Consider the following 27,033-nt stretch of genomic DNA (forward strand, 5'->3'; position numbering starts at 1 on the left):
CGATCCTTTAAACCCCTGTATACTCCTTTTTTTAAGAACCTCATACTGTAGTCCGTCGAGAAAACCTCGGCAGGGAGCCCAATCCACAGCCGGAGCATCCGCGGGAGGATAGGTATTCCTCTTAAACCGCACAGTGCGCGACCATTTAGGTTCTAGGGTGTGAGGAACACCCTGCCATGGCGAGCGGTGCGGTGATAGAAAGCGGCCGTTGGCATCATGTCAAACAATTCTTCAGAGCACAGTCCATTGTACAAGCGTTAACACACACACGGGGGGATACTAAAGCGCAATAATTACTCAATTTTATTCTGTGGTTGTAGATTTGTAGGTAAGTAAGACTTTTTTATAGTCACAATCTCTACAAGTCTCAATAAAATGAATTGAAAAAAATATTCAATCGATCCAGTCTTTGTAAGAGTGAAAATGTTTACATGGGACATTAAATCAACACACGAATCAGAAATTAGGGTCAACCATCGGAAGCTTTTTCAAGACACCTAATATGCCTCATAAAAATTTTCCGTCTCAATACTGACATTTATTTAGTTCAAATACCTATATCCGGACCCCTAAAATAACGTAAATACATACAGATTCCCGTTTCAATAAAAATCTGTGAAGCCAGCGTGAAAAAGGGGCGCATTTATCAAGATCACAGATAGCGGCAGACGCACAGATGGTTTTAGAACGAACGTCGGCTGGGGATAAATTATCCACAGGATGGTTAAAGTGGGCCACTTTTTACACAATGGTGGCAATGAGTGTAAGGCATGACGAGGTCAACGTAGGCTTGCAATTTTAGCGGAGTTACCGGCGTACCACAGTCATCATCATCATAGGCCTTTCAGTCTATTGCAGACTATACCAACAGTGTCAGGTAGGGTGACAACGTTTCACATGGCTGTGTAAGCCAATACGGGAGCGGCAACCACGACCGCAAGACAGGCAGGGTGTAGTGTGCCCGTGGCGAACAGTTGTCGCGCTGATGACGCTTGGCTCGCTTACTTGCGAGTGTCTTACACCAAGCGTCATCGTGGATTTTACGACCATCGAACACCAGTTTGCGCCACACCTATGTCCTCGGCAAGCTTCTCCCATTGATGAACCGGGATGAAGGCGTGCATGTCTCGCTTGGCGCAGTCCTTATGGTGGCGTACAACAGTAGGTACAAGGTAACAGTAATCCATGGTCTTAAATGGCATCCTACACTTTCAGAAGAGGGTTTGTGTGTTTGCGGATTAGTAAATTCATAATCTATATTCGGCTTTGTAATTATTAGCATAAAGGTGACGTTCGGAAAGGTGACGTTATTGAGACTGGCAGCACTAATAGACCAATAACAAATCACTTGACAATTTTATGATTTGAATACCTAAACATCCGTAAGACACTCACATATTAAATATGCTGGGTCACTCACGTATATAAAGTCGTTAAAAGGGTAGCTTAATCTTCCCTGCGGCCGCCGTCGCCCGGTCGCGGAGGGCTGCAGCTTTGCAGCCCGCAGTCTGCGTCGGACCACCAACGCGTGCGCTCTTTAAAAATGCTTCTCGTTATGTAGTGAAACATGTCGAGACATCTTCGACTTTATATACGTGAGTGACCCGGTTAAATATATTTAATAGATCTGAATACCGCCTAGTTTAGTTTATGAAATGAATATTTATTTAAAAATGGCCTTCGCAGTTTTTTTGTAACAGGGCTTATCCATACTAATATTATAAATGCGAAAGTCTGTCTGTCTGTCTTTCTGTCTGTGTGTTCCCTCTTCACGCTTAAACCGCTGAATCGATTTAGATGAAATATGGCATAGAGATAGGTTGAGTCCCTGAGAAGGACATAGGATAGTTTTTATCCCGAAAATCAACCCTTAAGAAAGTAAAAAGCGGGGTGGTGGCGGGGAGACGAAGTTGCGGGCAAAAGCTAGTATTCAATAATAATGACCTGTTCGTACATATTCTTGAGACGACACGAAACTGTAGACATAGTGGAAAGTGGTTATTAAAAATTTAGTTTCACTAAAAAGATGACACAAGTTTAGTGTTCGTTGAATATTAAAAGAAAAGAGGATGTATTATGATTGTTAGCTTTTCATCCATTCGAAAGAGCTTATTGCTGGCCTACTTGAATAAAGCATACTTAACAATATTTCTGATTCTGATTCGGATACAAAAACTATAATTGACCGAGCGTTAGCTTTCTTCTTTCTTTCTTTTCTATCCCAGAAATCATCCTTTACGGCGGTGAAAAGGAGGGTGGAAGTTTGTATGGGGAATCGATAAAAAGCAGATTGGACAAAAAATAAGCTACCCAAATTACTAACTCCACGCAGACGAAGTCGCGGGCAAAAGCTAGTATAATATAACTGCAGTCGGCGTAAAAACTAGCTGCTGGTCAACAAAACTTTTCAAAGACACGTCCAGTGCCGTTTCTCAGTATAACACAGACAGACAAATATCTTCAGCTATAGGATTTCCATTAACCGGGTCTTCAAAACTTGTCCCAAGTGAACGTAAAATAGCTAAAGATGTCTGTAGTGGTTTGTAACGGAGACAAACACGGTGTAGTGAAAATGAAGGAATAGTTTGGTAGTTCTTTGTGATATCCAAGTGCAGAATTTTACAGTTTTGAGCAAAAATTAATATGTTATTTGTTTTCATACTTATTCAACAAATCTATTAATTTTGAATTTTATCACTTTCTTTAAAAAAATACTGATACGAAATTGTGATAAAATACAATGTAATACAAATCTTCTTTATATTTATTTCTTTATATTGAAAAGAGCTGGCAGCTTTATCGCGCAACGTATTAGCATCGCAATACAGCGGGGAAATGCTGCCAGCATCCTCGGCACCATGCCAAAGGGGCCACATTTTCTAGATGTATTTTAGTTTTATTTAGTTTTAGTTTTTAGTTTTATTTTATAGATAAGTTCGTTTTTAAGAAATGTATTGTTATTTTTTAGATAATAAAATTATTTAACACGAAAACTTTATTGCATATTTAGAAGTAGGTTGTAATCGACATGCAAGATTTTATTAAAATTTTTAAGAATAAAAGACATACAATTGGCTCGGAATAACGTTACCTTTAGTACTGCCTGAAAGGAACGAGTTGCAGGAAATTACGAGTACGCGTGTATGTATAGCCTACCTTTACCGCCTACAAGTTATCTGCTTTGCCCGAAGGTTGACTGGTAGAGAATGCCTTGTAGCATTAAGTCCGCCTTTTGTACATTTGTATTTTCTTTTTTGAAATAAAGATTAAATAAATAAATATAGGTACTATCATAAGGCTTTTAACATCTTGACAGTCTTGACTATATGTTACCGTAAAAAGCCGTTTTAAGTGAAAACGCATTTTCCCTGTTTTAAACTAGTTTTCCGTATCGACGCAGTTTACGTGTCTTCACTAGTTTTCGCAAATCGCCTTGGTAAAAACTAGTTTTAACTGACGGTTCAAAACTTTATTTCAGTATAAACTTATTTTGAGTAAACGGTATACCTACATTAAACATTTTTTTTCTAAATTAGCTTTACGTATAAAATACATAAAGTCTATTCTGAGTGCGAAGTGTTAGGTCGGCAACGCGCATGTAACTCAGTTGCGCGAGTTTCAGGCGTACATAGGCTACGGCCTCAGGCACAAGAACATCAGGCGGGCCGTATGCTTGTTTGCCACCGACGTAGTATAAAAAAAAACTAGTTTTTACTAGGAAAATGCGCTTTTTCTAGTCAAAATGAAAATTTTTACTTAACTAAAAATTATATTGAATTATTAGTGAAAACTAGTTTTCACCAAGTCACTGCGAAATCAATTGTATGGGAGCGGCTTTTTTCGGAGGGTTCGTGTGACTAAGTGTGACACACAAGTCGCGCAGTATGCCGTTCCGCACACCTCCTCTCCTCCTGGCTCCACAGAAAACCAGCGCCGTTGACAACGCTTAGTCGTGCCAACTGCATTGCTGAGTGGAGACCATTTCAGCCTCACATCCTTATCTGTTAGTTTTGTATTTTTCACCTTTGTTTTTTTCTTTCTTGTTGTTGTTAATGTATCTTTGTAATGTAATAATGATGTGTTGCCTGAATAAATATTATTCTATTCTATTCTATTCTAATCATCTCCGCGAAGTCCAGTGCCCCGTGGCAAGCAATAGAGGCAAGTCCGCAAGGGACCGGAAGTGGCTCGATCTCTCATTTGATTTACGACATCGCCTCGTCTGCCTTTTGCTCTTAACCCAATATACTCATTACTGATTCGTACATAGGATACTTGTATCACTACCTATTTCTTTTTGTTTGATTGAATTATGGCGTGAGAAAAACTAATATAGTTTTTTTTTTATGAAATAGGAGGCAAACGAGCAGACGGATCACCTGATGATAGTATTTTTGTGATGCAACTGGGAGGTAAGACAAGAAATATCGCCATTTTTGCCAATCTTATTATACCTACAATATTTATTGCCAATAATCCTTTGTTCATATTTTTTATTTTTTATAACTTTTCGGTGAAAGAAAATATCGCGAGGAATCCTGCATACATCTGCGAAGATTTTCAAAGGTGTAAGTGAAGTTTTCAACGCGCATTGGGCCAGGGTGGGGACTCCAAGCCCTTTCGCGCATGAGAGCTGGTGGCTTGTGCTATAATACCTCGGTCTCTTTAAAACAAGAGTGAATAGGCTGTTACTGAACCGGTGAGCTCCATCTTAGGCCCTGTCTTCACTTTCCATCTGGTGTAACTAGGGCCAATCGCCGATCAGTTTATAATATAAAAAATAATAATAATAATATATAGGCTTGTGAATATTTGACCAAAGCGTAGCGAAGGTCCACGGTTTTGACTGGGGCATTTTGCTTTCTTATGTCCGGATGTTTTCTTCTACAGGTCGCAATTCTCAACCGATTTTAGTGAAATTTTGCGACCAGATTCTATGATTAAATATAATTTTTTTGTCGATCCGGTTTTTGGAATTTTTTCAAAATGGCGAAGTCGTGATCGCTCGCGCCTAAACAAATAGTGAGTGTCGATATTATGAGTTTTTTCTTATTGAGACATGTTTACAGAGTAAGTGGCAAAAAATGCAGAAAATTTGTATCGCTGGTGTAGGCGGTATTTAGATATTTAGTTTTTACTCGAGAATAAGTAGCCAAAGTTCGTCAACTTAGCTAAGAGCTATCATAGCGCAGTTTGCAAACATTCGCTTTGAAGTAAGGAGGTCCATGGTTCGATTCCCAGTAATTGTATGCCGGGATATTTCGATTTTTTGTACACAAATTTCGTAGTTAAAAAAAAAATCATATTGTTGATTGATCACGCGCAGGATAAACGTATTCGTTTAATTTGTTACAAGCTTTTATTTAACAAGCCCTAAAAATATATTTTTTCATCATTTTAATTTCCTAAATTATTCTAAACGGCGGAGCGATACATTTATTCAGCTTTAAACTATGCTCGCGAGGTCTACAGCTCACAGAGCCACTTAACTAGTTACTATTTCTATTCAAATTTTGGTAATTAGACTGCCTTATTCTTTATGATTTTCAGAGATTAAGAGCCCATAAACTTTAGTATGAAAGCTCGCGTCGTGTAACCTGTAACTAAATAAGCATAACATTTTCTTATTCGCGCTAACAACGCCAAGTGATGGCTCCAGCGCAAAGTAGAAAGTCTGCGACTTGTAATTTTAGGTTTGGTACAAGAAAAAAGAGTTAAAGTCACGTAAATACTTTTTTCATAATTTTAAAAGTTTAAAGTAGTTAAGATTTTTAACCGATTTCAAAAAAAGGAGGTTATCTATAAGACCGTTATTTTTGTATGTATGTATGTTACCTCTTGGATTTTTTTTGTTTGAATGTATAATTATACATAGTTCCAACTTGGTCCCGTTTTTGTCAAAACCCAGTTCTGTGATAAAACAACGCAACCCTATTGTTCTAGGTTTGTTAGAAAGGTTTCGATGAGCATAAGTTTAGTTGCCCTGAGTATTATTATTCTATCTTCACATTTAATAAGCTGCCATAAAAACGAATTGAGTTTTATGGATCATTTGAATTTCAAGTCAATACTTTGTGCGGATGCGGACAACATTGAGAGAAATAAACGCGCGAATGTCAGCTAACTGATATGATTCCAATATCATTCAATCTGACTCCACGAGACAGGCATAGCCTAGTGTGGCAGTCATTAGGGTAAGAGAAACTTGTACACTTTTTGGCAAATGAACAATTTTATTTATTTATTTATCGGTTTGATGTCAGTGAACTTTCGAAATGGCCTGAATGTTTCAGCTGTTCTATCCGCTACCTCCCATGCCTGGCCCACGCCCACAAACTTTCGCGGTGTATTCATCCCAGTTTACTACCAACTTTTAACTGGCCAGATGCGGCTCAGCCTCTCGGGTATGAATCTGATTTGCTTTTAAATTAATACGACGTATTTTTGCTGTTTTGCTGGAGTGCGCCTTCTGCATCGCTGCGCTGTGTTGGACATGGGGAATTTCGATGTTTTAAATCGTAATTCAATTTGTTATTGATGACATTTATCGATCTCAACAAAACCCGTTCGACAATCCAATGAGGCTTCCGGTCGAGCGCTATATTGGTAATGACGCCTCGTGACTAATTTCTTTCTCATTAATATTGTTTAAAGTAAACTAATGTGGTGTAGCCGGTAGGCCTCCAACGAGATGGAGCGACGACCTGGTGAAGGTCGCGGGAATTCGGTGGTTGCGAGCGGCACAGGATCGGTCGGAGTGGCGAGCCTTGGGTGAGGCCTATGTCCAGCAGTGGACGTCTATCGGCTTAAATGATGTTGATGATGAATGTGGAAGTGTGCAGATGATGAAGTAATTTATTAATCTTGAACGCGTTTAACCATTCTGGAGTCAACTCCCGCGCGCCCACGTGACTGCTTGTAAAGTCCAGCTATCGCTTTACAAGAGCACATAACCGTACACTAGTCATCGTATAATTTAGCTCTCACTACCGTGATACTGGCTAAATTGTCCCAACGGACAGATGCCATTTTATTTTAAAAAACTGAACTAAACTAAGACCTAGTTCGGGTTGTTGGCAAAACTGGTTCAGCTTGAATATGTCGATGTCATCTTTAAGTCAGTCTCTTCCGAGACTAAGTATACAGGGATGATGCCGTCCTCAAAACATCGGAGCCAATTTTAAAAGTTCCGATCAACTAGACTTATATTGACCGGGATATAGACCGTGATTACCTTTTGTATTATTTGTGAGCTCCCGACGGTCTATATCCCGGTCAATATAAGTCTAGTGAAACTAACCGTGAATCATTCAAAACTCCGATCCGTTCCGATCAAGTCCCGTTTTCGTAAATAATAATTGTCCGATTGGCAACTAATCCTAAGAATTGGCATAAGAACTAATTTAATGAAAGCGACTGTTTTCATTTTTCTACCTAATTGAAATTTATAATCAAATTTGAATTTATAAATTGTATATACAGATGTCAATCACAATGAAAAAATCAACGATGATCAAACTCTGGTCAACGTGGGCGCAATTGGTAACGCATTGGACCGGCAATCCAAGGATGTGAGTTCGGGTCCCACGTTGACCAGAGTTTGATCATCGTTGATTTTTTCATTGTGATTGACATCTGTATATACAATTTATAGATTGTAATAATGTGGTACGTCCCACAATAAAAAAGGAAAAATATATTAACATTCAAATTTGAATTGGTATTTATCTTGATTTTTGGTGCGCGAGAGATGCACTGTGCACTGCGACTTGACAAGTTCATATAATATCAATAAAAATATAAACTAAGATTTCAAACTCCGAATAGACTTCCTCTCTATCTATTGAAATCTGGTAATAATATTGCATTTTACGCTCGGAAACTAATGGAAAACTGTCTCAGAGCTGTGATAAAAATTGTTGCTACGGAGGAAGTTATTACATAAAATGTATCGATATAAGATGCAAGGCTGAAATGTTTAGATGCACTTTGTTGGAGTTAATGATCGTTTGAGATAGCTTTTTGATAAAACTACTTGTCTTGTACTGGTTGATGTTCCGTTTTTAGGGTTCCGTACTCAAAGGGTAAAAACGGGACCCTATTACTAAGACTCCGACTCCCTTATAGGGATAAGCTCGCCTTTGTACCTAAATTTATATGAATTTCGTGTTAACAATTTTTGTTTTGTACAATAAAGTGATTTATTACTACTACTACTACTACCTCTCCGCTGTCCGTCAGTCCGTCTGTCCGTCTGCCCGTTTGTCCGTCTGTCTGACTGTCACCAGGCTGTATCTCATGAACCGTGATAGCTAGACACTTCAAATTTTCACAGATGATGTATTTCTGTTGCCGCTATAACAAAAAAATACTAAAAAGTACGGAACCCTCGGTGCGCAAATCCGACTCGCACTTGGCCGGTTTTTTTTACTTCAACTCTGGCAGTGTAAATAAATGCATATTTGGCACTTTATGAAATCGTTTTGCTTATATACAAAATGGAGGGTTTTGTATGGAGGGTTGGCTAACTGAAGATTTGCCCCATAGAAGATTTTTTTTTTCGGAAAATCAGAACACGATACCGAATATGCCTTCTATTTTTGTTACACCTTGTAGGTATACGGAGCATAATGGCAGACACTAGAACTAATATAATTAGAATACAAAAAAAGTTTATTATCTTTTATTTCATTGAGCTGTGCAATAAAAATTACTTGTATTTATTCTAGTGAGGGGGCACCAAAAAACACCGCAACCCAATTATTTAGGTAAACAAACATGAATTGGGTCAGCGATGCTCCCAGCTCCAGGGAGTAAAGCTCCCTAAATAAGTTACGGCTAATCCCTTAATGACGTAGATGGCATAATATTATAAACACCGCACTTCCCAACCACAGACCATGGATTGAATAGATGTATTAAGCAATATCTTCTCGGGGCAGAGGTGAAGGGTTAGAGCGGGCGTAGCTTTAATTGTCGTTCATAAGCGCATTGTAATATGCCTTCTTGAATAATAAACTTTCTTTTATCTCTTTATCTTTATGCAAGTTGCAGAATATTCTCAAAATTTCCGAAAATTATGGAAACTCATGAGAAAGTTCTCTTGCAAGTTTCCACATAGAAAGTCCCGTTCTGATAAGGATTATTAGTAGTAGTTAGCGCGGGCAGTGCACGACGTACAACCGCCGCGGACACTCGTGCCTGAGGATGGGTTCCCAAAGAATCCGAAACATGTTGCCAAAAGCGACTAAAAATAATAGTGAGTAAAAACCGTACTGATAAATATTTTAAGGATTATTAGTATTATTACTCAACTCGCGATTATTTCATTTAAATCTACGTCACTCATTGGCGTCTATTTCAAGTGTCATAGAAATCAAAACTAACTGTAAGAAAGTTTAGCAATAAACGTGCAGAAAATACCGAGATAATTGCGTGGGAACTTTGCAAATTTTCAAAACTCTATTTGGCACATTGCGAGATAATAATATATTGGCATCACCATGTTGCGTTCTCGGGCACGAGTCCATATTTGAAGTCGTGCGAGATGTATGGAGTCGCGCGCGAGAACGCAACTCATGCTAGCAGGTCAGAGTTGAGGCAACGCACACGACACGTCATATAATGATAGCGAGTTTAAAATTTGTGTTTTTTTTCGTACCGATAGCAAGTTTAACAGTCAACTAACTATAAGATCGACAAACATGCTAAAGGATGACTCACGTTAGACCGGGCCGTGTCCGGGCCGGAGCTTCCGGCGCTTACTTTTCTATGACATGACAGGTGATCACTTGATGCTTTCCATAGAAAACGAAGCGCCGGAAGCGCCGGCCCGGACACGGCCCGGTCTAGCGTGAGTCATCCTTAATTCAAATGTACAGTGAGCTGCGAATTCATTGATAAATTCACCATGCACTTTTACCGGTGCGTACACTGACATTAGAATGACAATAGGTACATCTACCTGCGGTCGCAGCATGGTTCCATTTTTATCGCTTGTCACTATGCCCGTCACTTACGTACTTGTTAGAAAGTGACAGGCATGCTACGCGGCCTGGTGTCATTCAAATATCGTGCACGTCGCTCGTACTTGTCCGAACATGTATTGGCGCGGGCGAGACTCACGATATCTAAATAACACCATTCAAATATCATTCTTATACCAGTGTACGTTTGAGTTGGCATGTATTTGATTATTGTGATTATGATTATTGTTACATTATCCGGTTTAAGAAGTAAGGACTATCTTTTCCTCTTTTTTAGTTAATTTAATTTATTATAAGTTAATGGTGAAACGCGGTGTACATATTTAATTAATTGTGGAGGTGCGTAGGGAATCTGGTTCTGGCTGAAAAATAGCGCTGAAGTGTCACACATATGGGCGGGCATTTTCAGCATCATGCTGACGCCAAAACCGTTTGCCACATTATTTAGAAAAATATATATATTAAAGATTTATAAGGTATATTTAATATTATTAGAATAGTTTATTTAAATTAGGTTAGTTTATATTCTGTACCTACTTTTTTGTGGCAATAAAGCATTTTTCATTTCATTTCATTTCATTTCATATTTTTGTTCAAGGTATTTTAGTTTAAATACTTACAGTAAAATGCTCGCTAGGGCGGCGATGTGTCATGCCCAAAATCGTTTGATTTTGTATAATTTATTATAGTGGAATGAGCCTTTTTAACTGTAATAACAAACATTTTATTAGTGATGAAAGCTGCGTGTAAGCATTTCGAAAGTCTATTCTAATGTATGGTCTGTGTTACCGACGTCGATTTGAGGGATCTTGTTAATGTCAAAAATGAGAGCGAAACTTAATTTTGAGATTAAAGGGAAGTTAGAAGATGAAGCTGGTTAATGTCGTTATTGTAACACGTTTGTGCTTTTAACAAGCGTGTGGTTGAGTAAATTAATTGAATTGAGATGAAACATGATTGTTTGTGGTATTGCGTTTACATTTGTTACGGTTTTAATCTTATTTTAATACGACCTTGAAGATGCAGAATAAAGAAAGTTCTGCTAGACTTATATTGAACGGGATATAGACCGTGATTACCTTTTGTATTATTTATAAGCTCCCGATATTTCGACGCAGTTACATGCATCATGATCACGGGTGACTGAAGATAGCGGGTGGGTGTCAGGTAATCACGGTCTATATCCCGGTCAATATAAATCTAGTGAAACTAACCGTGAATCATTCAAAACTCTAAAGAAAGTTCTGCGTGAGATGCGCACCAATCACCAATACGATCGTCAAGTATCAAACCTACTGTTTAGGAATATATTGTTTCATGTAGCAACATTGTATGTAAAATTTACGGTCTTCCATTCTTTAGTATTTCCGTTTCATTCAAATATAAGTCACTTTTAGATTGAATTTTTATTTTATTTTATTTTATTTATTTAAGGTTTACCAACAATTGTTGACATCGATACATTAATAATGTAATAAACCACACTTCAACAATTACCAGAATGGCTGACAGGACGCGCCTCCGCGTTAAGTTCATTTAAAGTCAAAATATTACAATAGATTTATGACACATCTCGTTTTTTAAAGAACCTGTTTATTCTAATGTTAGATGCTTCTATTCTAAATCATAATGCCAATCTATTCTAGTCTGATATTTAAATAGTAATTGGTTCCCCGCGATACAGGCATTGCCTAGTGCGGAGACCCCTGGAATGTCTGTAACCTTTAGCTGAAAAAATAAATAATCTTTATTCTTTATTCTTATTCTTTATTGTTATATCTTGACAAAAAGTCCGTGATAAAAACTTATTTGATATCACCCCTCGCGGTTAGTTTCGCGTTTTGCAGGTTTTGTGATTAAGTAACAAATGCATTAATGCTGTCTGTTTTTTTTTTTAATAATTTAACATAATATATCGTAATTTGATATTCGATTTATTTTTTAAAACATTTATTCTTATTAAATCAAAATAATACAGGTCAAAAGCACAGCACATTGTATAAAATCAAAAATTATTAAGAAATAAATAAACAATTAATTCTAAAACATAAAAATATATATATAGTAGTGTGACTACTTAAAAAAAACATCAACAATATTTAGTAAAATAATTTGATTTGTTCCCAAACTTGTTCATAGATGGCAGCACCAGTCTCTCTCGCTACAACGTAAATCCGTAAGGAGTTCGTTTAGGAGGTGCAAGCGCGCACTGCTTGCCCTTAGAGCTGGTCAAAGACGCCTAGTCTTACTAAGATGGCATATAGTCGAGAAATTCGGACGGGCACCGCCGTGGCGGGGTGGCCTAGGGGTTCATGGCGTTAGCCGCGATAGCTAAAGACGCCGGTTCGAATCCGGCCTTCACCACTGGAGGGCTTCGTCACTTTTTCTTTAATATATGACATCTATTACAATTTTTAATTTATATATAGTAGTGTGACTACTTAAAAAAAAACATCAAAAATATTTAGTAAAATAATTTGATTTGTTCCCAAACTTGTTCATAAAAATATATATTTAAATTGTATGTTTTCATTTGGATTTTTCTCATTGTTTGGATTCGATTTCATCCACTCTGTTTAATCCAGTCATAATCTATGTCTATACAATTGCGACGATTTAATCCGCGATTGAAATGGATGGAAACCCAATCAAATGTATTCCTGAAAACCAAAGCTGACAATTTCAAATTTATACCTTCCTGTAACATGAGCAAATAATAAAAAAATAGACTGTACTCAAACGATAAAACGTTTGTTCAAAAACTTTTAAAAATTATTAAGTAAATATTTAAATTTTCTCTTTTTCATACAAATTAAATACTATCTTCAATGTCATTGTAATTGTCATTGTAATTGACGTTGCTTGTCACGTCTTAAACGACGACGATATGGTGCTGCTGTCCCCTTCTGTCAGTGCACTCAAAAAAAATGCTGAGTGTCTGTGAGGCCTACGCCGAAACTCACGGTCTTGTATACAACTCCAAAAAGAGCGAAGTCTTAGTCTTCAGGTCAAAGAAAATGAACCCTAAGCATGTGCCTTCTATAGCTTTGAATGGTAATGATCTACGAAGGGTGTCACAGTTTAAATATCTCGGGCACTATCTGACAGAAGACCTCAAAGACGATCTCGATTTTTTAGAGGGAACGAAGAGCATTAGCGGTCAGAAGCAATATGTTGGCTCGTAGGTTTGCCCGTTGTTCAAAACAAGTTAAAATCACCCTTTTTAAGGCGTTCTGCCAAGTATTTTACACGGGTAGCCTATGGGTCAACTACACGCTGAAAGCCTATAATGCTCTCCGTATCCAGTATAATGATGCCTTCAGAATCCTGTTGAGGTTGCCACGGTTCTGTAGCGCGTCAGGAATGTTTGCCGAGGCGCGTACCGACGACTTTTATGCGATCAGGCGAAAGCGGGTCGCATCTATCCTAAATCGCATCCGACGCAGCGACAACGGGATACTGAAGGTCATCGCCGATAGACCTGATAGTTCCATCCTGTGTGCATGGGTCAAAACTATTAAGTAGAATACATATATCGACATTTGTTATGCTTGTATCTGTTGCTCTTTTGACATGAAATCATTATTTATATGAATTTAAATTAAGAGAAAATGGTAAATTTTTGACATTCTAATTATTATTCTAGTCTATATTATTTTGAATCTGACATATTAATTATTTAAATTTATTGGATTTTGATTTTATTGTTAAAAGTTTTGTTTTTATTTTTAATGTATTTACTAACACATAGGTATAACGATGGTACTAACAATATTGTATGGAATTTTGAATGTTCTGAAATAAAGTTTTTTTTTTTTAAACATATGGACCGCGAGCCAGGCGCAAATTTCGTCAGTCATCGCCTCCCGGGCGAAAACTGGTATAGCGGTTAACTGCTATGTATGATGAACCCTCGTGAACGTCAGCTGCCGCTCCGTTGGTGGGTTGAGGAATGGCAGCCACCGAAACGCGTAACACGGTCTTTCCACCGCGAGACAACCGGCTGACGATTTGTTTTATTAACAATAGCATCTAAACTATCATCTGACAAAGTATCAAGCGGGAGGCGATGACAAAAAAAAATTATAGACTTTATTTGCTCCCATTCCTCAACCCACCAACGGAGCGGCAGCTGACGTTCACGAGGGTTCATCATACATAGTCGTTAACCATACGAGTTTTCGCCCGGGAGGCGATTGGTCATGGAAATCTGTTCCTGGCCCGAGGTCTACTATTAAAGTTGGCAATACATTAATAGGCCAAGCAATAAGAAGGTATAAAGGGAAATGCTAGCAACACCATTTTTGACTTCGTAGCTTTGTTTGGACTAGTTAGGAAATGAACATATCAAAAGTCCCCGACCGTAACCCTGGTGCTGGGGGGGGAGAGGGGGGTTTGAAGGTTAATTTTTTTTGGTTTTTCGATTATATCTCGGAAACTATGCGTCTGAGCGACATGGCCACTTATACAAAATGAAAAGTGATTTAATTTGTTAGTTTTATTAGGTCAAGTTTTTTGATATCTTGTATAGTTTTTTACGATATACGCTCTTGAAGGTTTATTTAGGGCTCTCATTTTTATCTTGATTATCTACAGCAGTGAAGCTGCTAGGCCGGGTTTGATAACGTTTTCGTATAAATCGGGGGTGCTGAATTCCACCCTCTCCCCCCAGCACCAGGGTTACGGCCGGGGACTTTTGATATGTTCACCTCCTAACTAGTCCAAACAAAGCTACGAAGTCAAAAATTGTGTTCCAAGCATTTCCCTCTATAACTTTTTTTGGGAATTCATTTCCCTGGCCTATACAGTGTACTAAAAATCAAAACACAAGTTATTTTTAAATGGCACTGAAAAATGTTGGTCAGTTTGGGGAGTACAGCCTACAGCTTTATTACATTGTAGGAGAGGCCGGAAAACCGTTCAAAGATGGACGAGTGAGATTGAGGGCCGACACGTTAGTGGAGGCCCTCAAATAATACGATTCCATCTTTAGCGTTTCCGGCCGAGGCAATATATAGTGCTTTTCACGACTACTGCGAGGAAATAGGAAAACATTTGATAAGTACTTTAACATAAATTAATATTTATTTTGGCGTGAGGACAATTTTTGAAAGAAAGCGATGTATTTTTGCCAGGAACATTTATATTTTCTTCACTAGAAGAACTCATTTTTTTAGCGTAGATACGTGTTTCTTGGATTTTTTAGTCAAACGAAATTTACTAGACTTATATTGACCGGGATATAGACCGTGATTACCTTTTGTATTATTTGTGAGCTCCCGATATTATTACTATATACGTGTTTCTTGGATTTTTTAGTCAAACACAATTTACTAGACTTATATTGACCGGGATATAGACCGTGATTGCCTTTTGTATTATTTGTGAGCTCCGATATAGTAATAATATCTACGCTAAAAAATGAGTTCTTCTAGTTGGCTCCCGATATTATTACTATATCGGGAGCTCACAAATAATACAAAACGTAATCACGGTCTATATCCCGGTCAATATAAGTCTAATGAAACTAACTGTGAATCGTTTAAAACTCTAAACACAATTTACATTATGCTACTCAGTAAGTATTTTCCGATCCCGCCTTTTTTACTTTTTTTATAACTTTTAAGAGGCGTTTTTCTGTTGTTTGCTTCAAACCGACTCTAAACTTAGAAGCGTTTTTGGTAAAAAATCACAAACAGCTACAAAAGTAAAAATGCCTTAAGCGTGAACTGAATGGTTTTGACGTTTCTTTTTAGGGTTCCGTACCCAAAGGGTAAAAACGGGACCCTATTCTAAGACTCCGCTGTGCGTCTGTCCGTCTGTCACCAGGCTGTATCTCTTGAACCGTGGTAGCTAGACAGTTAAAATTTGACGATGTATGCAAATGCTATAAAATACGGAACCCTCGGAGCGCGAGTCCGACTCGCACTTGGCCGGTTTTATTTTTTATAAGTAATTGGTCCTATAAATTTTTGAAGGAAAAAGTTGCGCCAAAAAAGACCTTTTATTGATTTTTATGTTTTAAATGGTACTCATTGCTGTAGCACCTGAGCGATCACCAATGACAGATGATGATAACATTGAAACATTGTAGTATTGGTGGTTCAGGGTGCTCCAGCTATTGCCTACTTTCCAGCTTGGTTTTAGACCATCTATTGCCACATTTCCGAACAGTGGCGTAAAAATTTTTTTGCTCCGCGGTTACATACATTTTGAATGTTGAGCTTTAGTATCAATTGTATTATTACATAATTGTTATAGTTTTCTTACGAATGTACCTAAATATTATTATTTATTTTAGAATAATTAATTATAAAATCTATTATTATAAAAATGACATGTAATATTATAAATATTGTGAATAAATATGATATGATATGATACAGGCCACATCACCCGGTATATGGAGGCGTCTATAGGCTACAGTAACAGCTTCCCACCCGGCGGGCCTTATGCCAGTATGCCACTGACATATTGACTTTATAGGCGAATTCTATGGAGACTTGTATTGACCGGGATATAGACCGTGATTACCTTTTCACTATAATATAAAATATAAGTCTAACTGTGTAAGTGAAACTAACCGTGAATCATTCAAAACTCGTTGAATTCTATGGAGGTTGACAACTGTTATCACAGAATAAATAATAGTACAGAAGGATCACTCTCTCAAAACGCGTCTATTACGACAGATATGACCGCAAGGTGGCGCAAGCGCGAGCAGGCGTCCGTTCCGTAGCGGTGCGCGGCAACTATTATATCGCGGAGTGAGCCACGCTTGCAGGGGCGTAGCTAGAGGATATGGCGCCCGGGGCAGTCACCAAATTTGCGCCCCCTGACGACTAACAAAAGTTTCCCTGCTGCTGCCTTTTGCCCATTTTGGCGCCCCCCCTTAGATGGCGCCCGGGGCACTTGCCCCCCCCTCCCCTAGTTACGCCACTGCACGCTTGCCTTTATATCATTATTGGAAATGTATCGCCGCGTTGGTTATCACTCACAATAGCTGTAACTACAAGTGATTACCATAATATATTGCACACTGTGTTGTGGTTACAGTTAATTAGCTGTATTCATCAAAGCTTACACAATACCAATTATATGAAGGGTACACGGAAAGAACATGTCTACTTAGTAAAGTGACTACTTTAGTACCATTTTGAGTAATCGCGGTTTTAAAATTTTGAACCATGTCAAAATGTATGGTAGTTCCGTGACCAGGTCTTTTTTTAACTAAAAAAAAGTTGTTTTACATACATTATACAGTGGTAGCAAAAAAATATAACTAATAGTTCATTAAGAGCTCTACATTTTGAAATGAAAATCTCATTTTCCGAAAAACGTGACTAGACATTCTTTCCGTGTACCCTTCATATTTACTCTATAAGTATAGTGCCGTGTTTCTGATGGTGGTGCTGCGTACGAAGCCGGAGTTCCCGGGTTCGAAGGTTAGGGTATTTATATGTGTGTTTATCACGAATATTTTTTCTGAGTTATGGATGTTATCGAATTATGTATGTATCTAAGTGTATAGTTATGTATAAGTGTGTATAGGAGCATTCCACGGGCTGCTACAGACGCATTTTACTTCCTTGTGGTGAGACTCTTTTTTCGGCGTTTAAAGTAGATGATTATTTTTCTGTGCATATTTGACCATTTATCACAGAAAAGTAAACTCTTATACCTGCAAATCTTGAGAAAATTCGCGTTCGTACGGAACAAATACCATACCATACCATACCATAAGGAATAGGAGAGGCAAGATGTTAGGACACCTAATACGAAACGACAACTTTTTCCTTAACATCCTGGAAGGAAAAATTGAAAAGACGAGAGGCAGTGGAAAGCCTAGAATCACATACCTGAGCCAAGTAAAAGAGAATGCATCGTACGAGCAAATCAAAAGACTGGCTCAGGAAAGAAAGGACTGGCAATTACTCCACCGACAAGAGCAAAGCTCTTAAGTAATGATGATGATGACGGAACAACGGTAGACAATTTCGTGGAATGCTCCATAGTCGCCTACAACCCGTACAAGCTTTGAATAGAATACAATATAATAGAATAGAATAGAAATAATTTATTCGTTAGCACAAACACAATAATAAAAAAAATATACAAACAGAGAAACATAGAAATAAAACCGGTAAAGTGCGAGTCGGACTCGCGCACTAAGGGTTTCGTACCATTACGCAAAAAACGGCAAAAAATCACGTTTGTTGTATGGGAGCCCCTAACCTAAATATTTATTTTATTCTGTTTTTAGTATTTGTTGTTATAGCAGCATCAGAAATACATTACCTGTGAAAATTTCAACTGTCTAGTTATCACGGTTCATGAGATACAACCTGGTGACAGACTGTATCTCATGAACTCACCTCAGCATGTTGCTGGTGACTTCCAGCGCGGATCTTCCGGTGAGACCATCCGGTGAAACAATCACGACAGGTAACAATAAAAACAACAAAATTAATATATGACAACATAAACAACAAAATTAGTATATGACATACAAAAGATGTACAAAAAATACCTTAAAGTAAGAAACTACAGATAAAGATACCTACAGCTGAAAAAGACGATCTAAATAATAATATGAATGTAAATATATGGAAATATTGTCATAATGAAATCCATTTCATTGGTTAGGGACGGGTTTGGACAATATGCAAATTAAAAAATGCCATCTATATAATCCGTCTGATAAAAACATTTCAGTGATAAGCGCATTTTCCTGGAGGCCAATTTGAACAGTCATTTTGATATCAAAATGATGGCTTTTTGTTATCTTACGCGCGTGTATTTCGCTCGCACTTGTTCGTACATGTATTGGCGCGAGCAAGACGCACGGGCGAATGGTAACAAAAAGCGATCACTTTGACAACTAAATGTAAGTTCGAATTGACCTTTGGCCCCTATTTCACCACGGTGACAGGTGCGACAATTTCTCGACATGACTGTTACTGACATCACAAGCCTCCATAGGCCGTAGCCTACCATCCACCCTGCCGCTCACCATCGGACGGGCGGTGTGCTAGTTTGCCACCAACATTTTAATTTAAAAAAAACTCCATTATATCGCTAACAAATAAATACTTATTTTGCGGAGCTAATGAAAATTGTCACTAGAAACACGACAGTTGTCACCACATTCTGACACAGAATTCATTTCCTGTCAAGAATTAACGAAAATTCTTTTAAATCTTGTGACAATTGTCATCATCATTATCATTAACTCACCTGTTTTTTTGCCGATATAATAAAGTATTTTTAAATAATACAATGACGGTGGCAAACAAGGACATCGCCCGTCCGATGGTAAGAAGTTACCGTGCCTATGGAGGCCTGTGACGTCAGTAACAGTGATGTCGACAATTGTCGCGCCTGTCAACGTGGTGAAATAGGGGCCAGACACTCCAAAATCCACTCCAAAAGTCGATTACCGTTTGACTTTTCAATTTAAAAAAAACCCCTAATCTCTGTTTAATTGGGAACCAGATTCAAGGATACTCGAAGATAAATTATTATATCTAAGAACAAGAAGATTGCTTTCGGAACTCTCCTTGTTTTCGATTAAATTACGTGGAGTTTGTGCCGGAGTTTGTACATGGAAGTTTTTGTGCAGGGAATCATACTGAATGTTCCTCCCTATTAGTTTTATTGAAATTGTTAGTGAGAGAAATGTGCTGGAATGTAGGAGGAATTGTGGATAGAAATGATTTTGCATTCTCTGTTTAATATTTTTTTATGATCACTTTATAACAGTTTATTGGCGGTGTTGTTTCTCGAGTAAAAAACGGACAAGTGCGAGTCGGACTCGCCCACCGAGGGTACCGTACTTTTTAGTATTTGTTGTTATAGCGAACCATAGAAAATAGACGAGGCAGAATGATAGGTCACTTGATAAGACACGACACTTTCTTTAACACTATATTAGAAGGCAAGATAGAAGCGAGAAGAGGCCGCGGAAAACCACGAGCAAGCTACACACAACAACTGAAAGCGAAAGCAAATGTCGTGTCTTACAGGGACCTAAAGAACCTGGCCGAGGATCGAGAAAACTGGCGCATACTCCACCGACAAGAGCCATGCTCTTAAATTATGATGATGATGATGTTATAGCGACAACAGAAATACATCATCTGTGAAAATGTCAACTGTCTAGCTATCACGGATCATGACACCTTCTGTGTCTGTGGTTCTGGTCTGGTGACAGACAGACGGACAGACAAACGGACAGCGGGTGTCTTAGTAATAGGGTCCCGTTTTTACCCTTTGGATAGGGAACCCTAAAAACCTTACTCGTAAACGAAAACCTTTAATCCATAATACCCACGCATTAGTCAACAATTTGGAATCATGAAAGCGTCCCTAGGCCGCAAATAGTTGCAATAAATAAGGTACAACTTGCCGGCAAAAAGTCTGCACAAAACAGATTTACTTTGATGTAGGCTGAATTTAGATTTAGATTATGTTTAGGAAAAGTTTTGCTGTAAGAAAAGTAATTTTATTTATTGTCGAAGGTATGGGCTAGTTTATAATATAAAAGCTAAGCATTTTAATAATTTATTGTGAATTTTGATTTTATTAATTTAATTTATTGTAAATTTTTATTTCATTCAATTAATTTATTTAGTATTTTAAATTCTGCCGGATGCATGATGACAGAAATGGGCCAAAATAGCTGGCATATGGCAATAAATGGCATCCCCTGTAGTCGTGGCAGAGGCAGACCGAGAAAGAGATGGCGGGACGATTTCGATGCGTTCCAGCGGGATTGGCGGGATCTTTCCCAGCATAGGGAGAATTAGAAAGGGAGAGGGGAGGCCTTTGCCCAGCCGTGGGACATAGGCTAATAAAATAAAATAAAAGTATTTTAAATAATATTAACAATAGATTTTAAGTCACTATGTACCTAACCCCAATGGATCCTAGTTATCTGAATAAAAAAAAAATATTATTATTATAAGCAGTTTTGGTTGTAAATTGTGGTATTTTCTATAAAAAGGGACCTTATTGTCGATGGCGCTTACGCCATTATAAACGATGCTCCGATATAATTACAATGCCGCGCGACGATGTGCGGCGTAAGCGCCATCGACAAGAAGGTCCCTTTTCATAGAAAATGCCCCAATTGATCTTGGCACGGGTCTGTTCCCGCTATAACAACAAGTACTAAATACAGAATAAAATAAATATTTAAATGGGGCTGCCATACAACAAATGTGATTTTATTGTCATTGTTTGCGTAATGGTACGGAACCCTTCGTGCGCGAGTCCGACTCGCAATTGGCCGGTTTTTTATAGTATTTTGGGAAATATAAAATATGTACATGGCTTGATAATATCAAAGATAGATATAACTCCGTGATAGATGGATACAGTCCAAGGAAAAACCGTGTCTCGAAAAATCAGATAGCGCCACTAGCTTTGGCCTACTCTCGTATAGAGGGCGTTGATGGTTTCGTTTGTTATTTATAATTTTAACGCATATTAGTCAAACATGGGTTAAAATCATATAAAAATTATTAATGCAAATAAAAAAATAATTTATCCATATTTAAATACATTTTGAAAGTATTTTTATAAATCTTCATTTTTAGTTTTAAAGTATGTCGATAGATGGCAGTGAATTTACAGTAGTTATAAAATTTACTATGACAGTACCGCTCTATCTTATTATATCCTCTTTGATAATATGATAAGATTTTTACCCGCCTCAACGCCAACACACGCGAGCAATTTTCTACGAATAACAAAATAATGAATCGAGGATGCGGAGTGTTAGGGTCGGCAACGCGCATGTAACACCTCTGGAGTTGCAGGCGTCCATAGGCTATGGAGACAGCTTTCCGTCAGGCGGGCCGTATGCGTGTTTATACCGCCGTCGTATAGTACTAAAAAATCAAATCAATTTGAGATAAATAATAGATTTGGTATTAATTGATCGGAGTACACTGCTCCAATCATACCTAAGTATTTTTTTTTAACTTCAGATTTGTAAAAATATACTAAACAGCACTAGAGAAGCTTTTTAGGGTTCCGTACCCTAAGAGTAAAAACGGGACCCTATTACTAAGACTCCGCTGTCCGTCTGTCCGCCTGTCTGTCTGTCACCAGGCTGTATCTTATGAACCGTGACAGCTAGACAGTTGAAATGTTCACAGATGATGTATTTATGTTGCTGCTACAACAACAAATACTAAAAAAGTACGGAACCCTCGGTGCGCGAGTCCGACTCGCACTTGGCCGGTTTTTTTCGGAACTTGTGTACGATCTATACCATTCGCTTTTCGGTGAACGATCGTGAATAAACCGGATTAATCCCAATAAGGCCTAGTTTCCCTCTGAGTTGGAAGGTGTGATGGCAGACGCTTTCGTAAAAAAATAGTGCCCTCGCCAATTCTTGGGATTAGTTACCAAGCGATCTCATGCGCCCATGAAGCCGGAACGACATGATGATGATGATACTAAAAAGTTACTAACAAATTATAAAAAACAGTCTATTTATAAACCTAAAGGTGTGGGTGGTTAAAAAATAAGTGCATTCTCGTTGCCAGGGTGGTTTTGGGATTATACTGAGCAACTATTACTAATGAGACCAACTTCGAAATCGCAAAAAAAACCCTCCCATAGAAATTGGACCAGCCAAAATGTATGAAAAAGCCAAATTTTTTTTGCGACTTCGGGGTTGGTCCCATAGTAAAAGTTGCTGAGTATCCCAAAACCTCCCTGGCAACGGGAATGCACTTATTTTTTAGCCACCGTGTATATAAAGTTAACTTTTAGTTTAAAAGAAGTTAAGTTACTCGTAAAAAGCAGCCATTGGATCGTGAATAACGACCGTGCATCACGAGTCGTAGTAGATCTACGAGCGTAGCACTTGCTACGAGCGGCATAGCAGGGCGGCAGCGGCGTAGCATTACAACATAAACAAATAGTAACCGTAATCAGATTTAACATTTTGTTACGGAAGTTTTGGGAACAAATCAAATTATTTTATTAAATATTTATTTGTTAGTTCTGTTTTAAATAGATGTCATAATTATATTAAAGAAAAAGTGACGTAGCCCTCCAGTGGTGAAGGCCGGATTCGAATCCCAGCATTTATTTAGGTATGTGACGAGCATATTTTGTTCCTAAGTCATGGATGTATTCTATGTATAAGTATTTGTATATTATATATATCGTTGTGTGATTATCCACAACACAAGCCTTCTTAAGCTTACCGTGGGACTTAGTCAATTTGTGTAAGAATGTCCCTATAATATTTATTTATTTAATTATTTTGGACAAGAACATTTCTGAATTAAAAAGTAAAGTTTATGTTTAAAACGCGTCTCTTTAAATCATTAATAAATTAAACACTTCTATTACTTTGTAAAACCTTTATGGTTCACCAGCATAACTAAGAAGTAGCAAAATGAAAACTTTTAAAGTATACACCTCCAACGAGTCCGTAGAATCAAAGATAAATATAACTCCGTAATAGATGGATACAGTCTAAGGAAAAAACGTGCCTCAAAAATCACGAAAATTTGATTCTCGATCAGATGGCGCCACTAGTTTTGGCCTACTCTCGTATAGAGGGCGTTGACGGTTTCGTTTGTTATTAAACAATTTTAACGCATATCAGTGAAAGAACATGGGTAAAAATCATAAAAATAATTAATGCAAATAAAAAAAATCATTTATCCATATTTAAATACATTTTATCGTATTTTTATAAATCTTCATTTTTAGTTTTAAAGTGTGTCGACAGATGGCAGTGAATTTACTGGGGTTACAAAATTTACTATGACTGTACCGCTCTAGTATAAGTTACTCTATGGTAGAACGTAAAACGTCGAACAACATTTTTAGTTTTCAAGTTTTTTTTCTGTCATCTCGGGTCCTTGGATGGCTCTTATAACAAAAAAAGTTGACTGAACATTTCTAAAGTAATCTGGGTGCCAATTCGAACTTAAATAATATTATAATACTTAAATATTAAATCACATTGAAATCGCGTCTATCGCGAATTTATTTTGTTAATATTGTTTTCGGTTACTGCGATAGTTACTCATTAAATAAAACTATGAAAACGGATTATATCGCGTATATTGAATTTATAATACATCCCGACGTTTCGAACCCTTTACAGCGTTCATGGTCAACGGGTGACTGAGGAAAAATTACAAAGTGCAAAAACGATATACGCGATATAATCCGTTTTCATAGTTTTATTTTATTTTGTTAACTTTATTTACCGACGTTTCGACACAGGTTTCACTGGTCGTGGTCGTGGCTAACTGACGTCCCAGCAAAATGTCAAAACAGAGATTTGTGTGACTACCCCACGAAAAGTGTATGAAAAAGTTTGAGGTAGACATCACATTTTCAAACCACACACTACACATAAAAGTTAATTATTGTCAATAGTCCGACACACAACACTCACAACATCCGCGCACACATCCGAAGATAGATCCCTTGGCTTTAACTTCTGGATCACTGGTCCCCAAGTTGCCGATAAGTTAAATCCATCTTCCCTATTAACATTTTTGACCCGACTATAAATGCGAATTAATATGTGTTCAAAACGTGAAAGTTTTAAATGTTTTATGATACTTAAATGATATCATTGTATTATTATGTCAATTATGTGTGTATGGTTGGACGTGTGTTACGAGGGTCTCTATTGTTTCCCATATAGTTTTAAGTCATAATGTATTGTTTGTCCACATTTTTGTTAGTCATAATTTGGTTTTTCTCAGAAACGCGTAACAGCGTGTGCTGTCAAAATATCTGCAGACTTTTCTTGATCTAACTCTGTTTGATATCGCCCTGGATTTTCCGTATTATCATAGAGTAACTTATACTAGTATATAGTACTAGTATGCTAAACATCAAGAAAATACAAAAAATCAACCATACAAAAATAAGACAACACACAAAGAGCATAGATGCTCTCAGCTATGCCAAAAAACTTAAATGGAGGTGGGCGGGCCATGTAGCACGTACTCAAGACAGGCGCTGGACAGCAAGGGTGACGTCGTGGAAAGGATCTCTAGGAAAAAGAGGGATAGGAAGACCTACTATGAGATGGCAAGATGATATCACCAAAATTACTGGGCCCAATTGGATACAAGTGGCAAAGGACCGAGATACATGGAAGGCTTTGGAGGAGGCCTTCACCTGTGAAAACGGGGTTCTTGAATAATATTATATATATAGAACGCTTAAACAAATATGAAATAATGTAAAAAAAGTTCAAGAAATAAAAGGCTTTTTATTTTTTATTTTTATTTTATTTATTATATAACTTATACTAGAGCGGTACTGTCATAGTAAATTTTGTAACCCCAGTAAATTCACTGCCATCTGTCGACACACTTTAGAACTAAAAAAGAAAATTTATAAAAATACGATAAAATGTATTTAAATATGGATAAATGATTTTTTTTATTTGCATTAATTATTTTTATGATTTTTACCCATCTTCTTTCACTGATATGCGTTAAAATTGTTTAATAACAAACGAAACCGTCAACGCCCTCTATACGACAGTAGGCCAAAACTAGTGGCGCCATCTGATCGAGAATTAAATTTTCGTGATTTTTGAGGAACGTTTTTTCCTTAGACTGTATCCATCTATTACGGAGTTATATCTATCTTTGGTATTATATACCTGTCACTAGCTGGCTACTAAGTACGTCATCCTTGCTGAACCAACAACATTTATTCCATTAAAAGAAATAAATACAAAACAAATTTGAAATTAAAAATTTAAATTGATCCGTGTCGGTGAATCTCGACCATAATAATATATAACGTATCTACTACTATAAGCCCGCCTGCGACTTTATAACACCATCGCCAAATTAAAAACTAGGGGTCTAGCTAAATTGACAAACTCCAAACGAAAGAAAAAAATTATCGGGATGACAGGAGCTGCGAAAAGTCACGTGATTATTTCTTTCAACGATTGGCTTCTTATAACATTTAAAACTTTCGCGGTTTAAACACATATTAAATCACATTTAGAAACGGGTCTATCGCGAATTTATTCTGTTACCTTTATTTACCGACGTTTCGACACAGGTTTCACTGGTCGTGGTCGCGGCTAACTGACGTCCCAGCAAAATGTCAAAACAGAGATTTGTGTGACTACCCCACGAAAAGTGCATTTAAAGTTCGACCAGTGAAACCTGTGTCGAAACGTCGGTAAATAAAGGTAACAAAATAAATTCGCGATAGACCCGTTTCTAAATGCGATTTGATTGGCTTCTTAGTTTTAAAACTAACACGAGACTTAATCACGTAAAAACAATCTTCCATCCATCCATCCATCTTGACTATACCGCCAGGAGTGGTATTAGAATCGTATTGAAAAGTTTGTTATTGTTAGTATCTATCCTGATTTGACATTACCTAATCACTTTGCATCAGGCTAGTTCTAAATAGATAGCTGAATGTTGTTCTTTTGAACTAACTACGAGACTGATATTGTAGATGATAGATACTGCATTCTAAAAATTACTGTTTTAACTTTTCCAATATTGGGTCCGAGCGAGATCCAGGTTAGTTTTAACGTTGAAAAGTTTTTAGAAGTTTAAAATATTATTATTTTAAAAATATTTGTTTCGTAATATAAAGTAAGTTTATCATTGTTTGTGCGTTTGAAAGCGTGTATCAAATTGTTACTAAACAAATTGAAGCATGACAAAGTTTCAAGAGGCAAAATCTAAGCGAAATCCCGTTTAAACGTTACGTATGGAACCATTCGAGCGGAATATCTGCCGTTCGCTGCAGCGCGATATGCTTATTAAACAAAACAGCCCAGTTACCCTTAATTAAATGTAATTATCATAGGTTAGTGTCTTTGTTCAGCAGAGACGGCCTTATCGACTGGGCGGAACTCGCCGCTCGGCTTCCCTCGGGCGCGCTCGGCCGTCTCCGCTGCCCTTCGTTCACTAGGAATTTAAGGGCTGCGTTAGGACTAGTCCCACGCACATTACATTACCCGAAAAATGATGAATGAAAAATGTTAGTCGGCATTTAAAATAAG

At 37.6% G+C, this 27,033-nt stretch overlaps 1 protein-coding gene and 1 long non-coding RNA gene across 3 annotated transcripts in view; both read left to right on the plus strand.

The window, feature by feature from the left end:
* The window catches only part of LOC134748840 (uncharacterized), a 707,412-nt gene that overhangs the window by 224,497 nt on the left and 455,882 nt on the right, over positions 1–27,033 (plus strand). The window lies entirely within an intron of this gene.
* The window catches only part of LOC134748822 (uncharacterized), a 207,472-nt gene that overhangs the window by 142,591 nt on the left and 37,848 nt on the right, over positions 1–27,033 (plus strand). The gene's annotated exons all lie outside the window — the stretch shown is intronic.

The sequence above is a fragment of the Cydia strobilella genome, chromosome 17 (genome assembly GCF_947568885.1).
Source record: "Cydia strobilella chromosome 17, ilCydStro3.1, whole genome shotgun sequence".
Classification (NCBI taxonomy): Eukaryota; Metazoa; Arthropoda; class Insecta; order Lepidoptera; family Tortricidae; genus Cydia; species Cydia strobilella.